Genomic DNA, 6,738 nt, shown 5'->3' with positions numbered 1-6,738 from the left:
AACATCCCAAATATACTTCTGTGTTCCTTGAGCTGTACGAAACATTCTTCAACTGACTCTATTGCACAATCTAGCACCTGGTTAAAGAATTCAACTTTCAATTGTTGTTTGGGGTCTCTTTTGGGATTATCCCGTGCCTCATAATCAAAATGTCTTCTTCTTCTTCAGTGACGCTTGTATTCTTGAATAGCTTCAGTGTGAAGTTCCTCTGCCAACTTCTGTACTCTTCAGAACATTTTGAAATCCCTCATCTGACCAGTTAGACTGTAGGTATGACTTTGCTTTGTCCAGTTGTTCCATTGCTCCAGATATATCAAGGTCAACGCCTTGGAGTCTCTTGCTTACAACATTTATTTCAAACAGTATGTCATGCCACAACACTAAGCCACAAAGAAATTTGAAGTTATGTATGTTTCTGGTGATTCCATTTCCCTCTGCCACTGTTCTCCCACAAACATTTCCTGTTATTGCATTATCCTCCATAATGGCAACTATCGCATCATCTATCTTCCCAATTTCATGTTTGATTGGCTTTATTGCCTCCACTTGACATTCCCACCATGTGGCACTCAGTGGTTTCAGTGTCAGAGAGGATGTTCCCAGATGTTGCTTCAAAATTTGCCATTGATGACTTGATGCAGAGAAAAATATACAGATGCTTTGAATTACATTAAAAAATTCAGCAGCCTCACTAGAAACTGATGCTGCATCACTGACCACCAAGTTTAATGAATGAGAACTGCATGGGACAAAAAAAGCTCAAGGGTTTAACTCTCGGATCTGTGTTTGCACTCCTCTGTTCTTTCCTCTCATGTTGGCACCATTATCGTAGCCCTGACCTCTCATGTCAGCTATCGCAATTCCCATATCTTCCAGCTTTTTAAGAAGCACATTTGTCATACCAGCTCCTGTAGTATCATCAATGTCAACAGATTCTAGAAAATGCTCTCTGATGGTCAGCATTGCAGGGACATCTTCACTAGGTTCTGTTGTTGTTACAAAACATACCATTAAAGTCATTTGTTCCCTATGGCTGATGTCAGGTGTGCAGTCCAGAATAACAGAGTAATATCTTGCTGACTTCAGATCTGCCACAATCTTCTGTTTGACTTTTGTTGCCAGTAACTGTATGGTCTCATTTTGAATTGTTTTTCCAAGGTAGTGGTGTGTGTACATTCTAGGGTGGTGACTCTTCTTGGATGGTGACTCTTCTTAGATGCTCCTGGAGTTCAGCGTCAAACTCAGCCATCAGCTCCAAAAGTTTAAGGAAGTTTCCATTGTTTGGCACATACAGCTGATCTGAAGTGGCATGCAGTGCTAGGTTTTGGGTAGCAAGCACTCTCACAATGGCAATGAACCTTTTCAGAACATTTTGCCAGTAAAGAGACTTTGATGCAATCTTCTCTTGATGCTGATCATCTATGCTGGCCTTTAATCTCAGTCTCATCTCAAGCTCTTTCCACCTATGGAATGCTCTCTGGTGATTTGCTGCCTTCTCATGGCATACCAGATTTCTAGCCAGATTTTTCCAGTCCTTTGTTCCTGTAGAACCCAATGTGGCTGGAACATTAGACTGGAAGAGATTGCAACAAAAACAGTATACAGCATTCTGGGTTTTTGAGTACATAATCCATGGCCTCTCCACTTTGTCACCATTGAGGATTTCATGCCAGTAATGTGTTGGATGAAAACTTCTAGTTTCATTGTCTTTGGGGAACTTGAAGTTTTTCACTTGCTGTGGCCCATGCAGTACAAGGAAGTCCCTCACGCTCCTGCTCAAGTGGGTCCACAGCCCTGGATCATCAAGATTTAAGTAACTAAACTCAGCAGCAGCTGTTTCTTGTGCCTCCACCACTCTCTTCTCTGATCTACACTTTTCTTCAGGAATGTGCATGGTTCCATCTATTTGAGATGGAGATATGGATGCTGCAGTAGCTACCAGGTCACCTGCACTCTGACTAACTGGAAGATCAGGCATCTCCTCATCACTCACATCCTCACTAGGGCCGGAAGGCCTACCATGAACATTTGTGTCTATGTATCTCAGGAGAGCTCCTTCCTGCTTAGATAGAAAAGCTTCCGTTGCTTTCTTTCTTCTTCTGAATGCTGCCCCAGAAGGGCATTTTCTTTCACTCATGACTGCTGTTCTGTGCCAGCTATAGTGGCTCTCAACACTCAATTGAAGGGGACAAATAAGCAGGCTGGTAGCAGGGCCTGAGTGAGGGAAGATATCACTGTCTTAAGGGCCTCACTGGCTCCTACTACTTCAGTTGATTGCCTGGTCTCCTAAAGTGGGTTCAGGGAAGCAGCAGGAACCAGGAAGCTCCCTGAGAAGCTGGTGTTAATCAGTCCAGGCTCCTGGGAGTGCTAGAGAGGTACATAAGAGGCTCCTCCTCCTCTCTCTCCCCATAGCTCCTGCTGCTTTCTGTTATTTCTCTCTCATCTTTTCTCCTGCCTGCCTGTTATGTGTCATGTGCCCTCCTTCTTCCAGCACAGCACTCCACCATCTCTGTGCATCTAGAGCAGACAGAATACATATGCACCAGCAGCAGACACAATTTTCTACACTCTGAGTCCTAGTGGCGCCCTGTGCCTGGCTAACGAAATCCTGCGGCACTGGGAAGTTAGGTGCAGGCATAGGAGGCACACAGAGGTTACTCAGCACCTGTGCTGCCGGTGCTATGGGCTTGCTGTAATATATAGGAACAACAGGTGGTGTCATAATACTTCTCAGTGCCGAGGGCTTCAGCTCTCTAGGCTCTGAGGGAACAGGCTTTGTTTTGCCACAGCTGCCTGTCTCAGAGCTAGACCGTCACTGGGTCTTTGCTCCTCGGGTTGCCTCTGCACTGGACGAACCCAGTGCCACGTGGTCTGAGGCTCTGCGTGCCGACAGTACCGGGCGGATTTAGCGGTCGGAGATCGCTGTTTGCATGGCGATTCTCCCTGGGGAGAGGAGTGAGATGCTTCTTTGTTGTCATGGGGGCTGGATCCTCTGTGCTCGTCTTAGAGGAGGATCCCATGTCCGACACGGCCGTGGGTGATGTGTGAGCTGGTGGGGAGGGGTGGCACTTTTGCGGAACATGAGTCTCCTCCAGGCCGCGAACACACTGGGAGTGACCGTCAGAGACGGGTATTGACAGTCTACGGGTGAGGCAAGGTTTAAAGCCTGAGGAGCCAGGCATGGCCATTTGAAGAGTCTCTGGTTGCTTTGTTTTTTTACGGAAAGGGAAGAGACAGGAACCGCACAGGGAACAGGAAGGGGTCATTCTGAGGAAGAGTCTGAGGTGCTGCTGTTGTTTCAACCGAAGCCAACACTACAGACACTGCGGCATGCGGCTCAGAATTGATGAAGGGAGTTACACTGGAGCCGAGGTAGGAGGTGTGTGGCTTCTGGCAGTGAAGCAGAACACCCTAGAAGGTAGGACAGCAGGGCTGCCTCTCCCAGCCACACCACCATGTAGGAGGCATATGTCAGAAATTATTCTCTTTCTGGCTCCCCTGCTGCACCTGTAAACTGCTGGAGGAGACCACAGTTGATACTGTGCTGAATCAGGGAGCAATGGGAAGGAGATTTAAAAGGGCCAGTTTTACTGTCCCTGTAACTAATAGCAAATACCCCAAGGATGTCCATGGAGTGGTGGTTCCTGTCCTCGCCAGGAGCATTGTGAGGCATTGAGAGCCAGAGCCCTGCCACCCTGGGGCTGACAGCCAGAACAGTCAATGCAGTGTCAACACTGACGCTGCGTCAACCGAACTACACCAGCCTAAGCACTATGCCTCTCGAGGAAGTGGCGTTATTAAATCGGTACAGTGGATGACTTATATCGGTAGAAGCAACAGACGCTTACAGAGTTAGGGCGACAAAAGCTTCTCCCTAACTCTGCAGTGTAGACCAAAGACCGTGGCTACCACACTTAAACTCACCAATAATTCAAACTCACATAAGCAAACAAAAAGCTATAAACTTTATGTAAGGGTTTGATTAAAGAGAAATATATAAGCAAAAAAAAAATTAAATGATTTGAGGTATTAATGCTTTTTAATTGCTAAAGACTATGCTGGCAAAAACACTATGCCACATGACCACAGAGTCCCCAGTGTTCCTAACCAAAAGTGTCTCCCTTCCTCAGTTCCAACTGTTCCCCATGTCTCAGGACCCAGGTGGTGCATGCGGGGACCCGTTACAGGCCTGTAAGCAGGGCTGGCTCCAGGGGTTTTGCCACCCCAAGCAGTCAGCGGGAGTGAGGGACCCTCCGCTGAATTGCCGCCGAATAGCTGGATGTGCCACCCCTCTCTGGAGTGGCTGCCCCAACCACCTGCTTGCTAAGCTGGTGCCTGGAGCCGGCTGTGCCTATAAGGAGATGCTGTTACAAACACACTATTATACTGGGAATTGACAATGCAGGTCACGATGATCCAGGTAGATGAAAGTTGTTTTGCAGCTACAGTATGTACTAATGGTGCAAGACTGAACCCCAACTGCCTAGCTAACGATAACACAGGGCACTCAGTCACGTTCCTTCTCTGGCTGACTGATCAAGAGATTGGTGCAGGCCAGCAGCTCTTGGGCATAAATCATAGTTAGTGAATGATTATTGGGGATCGCTTGGGAGGGCCTAACCACCAACTCCCTGCTGAAATGGTGCTGCCAGTTTTTAAAGCTTGGAGCCCACGGGTTCAGCTGCAGGCAGGTTGGGTCTCTGGATCCGAAATCCCAGCTCTGGTGTGGGCTGCTGCGGGACCAGCAGGCTGCAGGCGGTGGCAGGAGAGAGGAGCTGTCTCCAGTTGCCGGCAGGAGGAGCAGCTTGTCCCCTCCTGGGGCTTTTCTGCAGGTTGAGGTCACAGACAGGCCAGTTGTTGGGCCTGGAAGTTCTGCACTGGCTGGCTGCGGGGACACCTCCTTTCCTCGCCTCTCCCTGCCTGGGCTCTTCATGTGAGGGAAACTGGGCTATTCACAGCCTCCATCCTGCTTTCCTGGGCCCCAGGGGCTCTGCCCTGTTCACTGATGGCTGCCTGGCTGTCTTCTGCCCTCGAACGGGATGCCGGGGGCTGCTGTTGCCGCCCCTCCTCCCTTCGGTCGAGGGAGGAGAGCTGCCAGAGTGACTGGTGAAGTTGCTTCCCCTTCCCTTTCCCTCCTGCTGCTGGAGGAAGTCAACAGTGCAGGGCTCTGCCGTGGAGCTGGCAGGGGCCCCAAAGGGGTGTCTCTTCCCTTGGGGCACAGCTCCCCAGCTACACACGAGGAGGGGCTGTGTGTCACCGTGGGGTCATCAAGGCCAGATTAATGCATTGGTAAACCAGGCATGTGCCTAAGGCCCAAACGCGGCAGGAGGCCCAACATGTTGTTTTGTTATTTACCCTGAGAGGCAGCCGGCCAGGCCAAATTAGAGTGAGTGGTGGTGTGACCTAGTCAGAGCACTGCTCCGGTTTGGGCCAACCACCCCCTCCATGACGACTGTAGATTAAACCCCTGCTTCTGGACTAAGTACCGGGGGAGGGGACGTTCCTGCTGCCAGCGTTGTCTCTTTGGAGAGGAAAGAGGTCCCTTCTGAGGAAGAAAAGGATGCCCCATGCCACTGTCTCTGACTCCCTGGAAGGGGAGGAGGGCCCTGCCACCAGCAATCCAAGTTGGTGGGGGCCATGTCGGGGTAGTCTAGGGCCCCGGGTTGCTTTAACCCAGCCCTGGGAGTAATACCAGCGTCAGTGGGAGAGACTATGGCCTGTTATGCCTCCCGAGGCCTGGGCTGGGCAGTGGGATTTTCTAGTACAGATGTAGCCTGAGATCCTTGCAGAACTCTTCTATTTGCACCATCGCTCTTCTCTGACATGCCCACTCCGGGGAACAGTGCTCCTGGCAGAGGTAGCTACCCTCTCTTGTACTCCCCAGTACCCAGACAAATTGTGTTTCCTTCTAGCATGGTTACACTTTGCCTTCCCACCTCTCTAATTCACCTAAGGCACGGCCAGGCATTTCTTTTTAGCTCTGATGCAATTGAACTGTCTTGTATGTTTAAAAAAAAAAAAAGGTCTGTGAAAAGCACATCATTGAGCCAGTGTTTGCTTTACTAACAGAGGGGAAGGTTCGCCACTGGTAGATGCGGCTTCCAATGGAAATGATTCACTAACAGCAGAGGAAAAACTGCATGACAGTGGTAGGAGCTGTGGTGGGGCCTCTGGTAATGGAAGCAGCAGAAGACAGAGCCAAAGAGGAGAAGAGCTGCACTGACCAGGGACAGAGACTTTTGGGTTGTTAGACTTTGGGGTGATCTTTTGGGTGGTTGGACTTAAGACCCTGAGGGGAAAAGAACACTGCCAAACTTACCTGGGGGTGGGTCTTTTGCTCACGTTTTGTGTTATGAATCCTGTTTGTGGTGTTTCCCCAACATGATGCCGCATTGTTTCCCTCCTCTATTAAAAGGATTTTGCTACACTCAGATTCCATGCTTGTGAGAGGGGAAGTATTGCCTCCTAGAGGCGCCCGGAGGGTTGTATGTAATTGTCCCAAGTCACTGGATGGGGGCTCAAGCCGGTTTTGCATTGCGTTATTGAAACAGAACCCCTAGATACTGAACCCGGCCCTTCTTGCTGCCAACTGTGATGGGCAGGAGGGTTACATAAGCAACAGGGAAGGGAAAAATATGGCAGCTTATCTGTTAAACAAAGAAATACCGCCTGGTTATGCCTTTGTCCCCTAATGCCATGTCAGCACATCAGCAGGGGTGGCTCTAGGCATTTTGCTGC

Source organism: Mauremys mutica, chromosome 19, assembly GCF_020497125.1.
Source record: "Mauremys mutica isolate MM-2020 ecotype Southern chromosome 19, ASM2049712v1, whole genome shotgun sequence".
In the NCBI taxonomy this organism is placed as follows: domain Eukaryota; kingdom Metazoa; phylum Chordata; order Testudines; family Geoemydidae; genus Mauremys; species Mauremys mutica.
The sequence above is the reverse complement of the archived record's forward strand: the minus strand, read 5'-3'. Positions refer to the sequence as shown.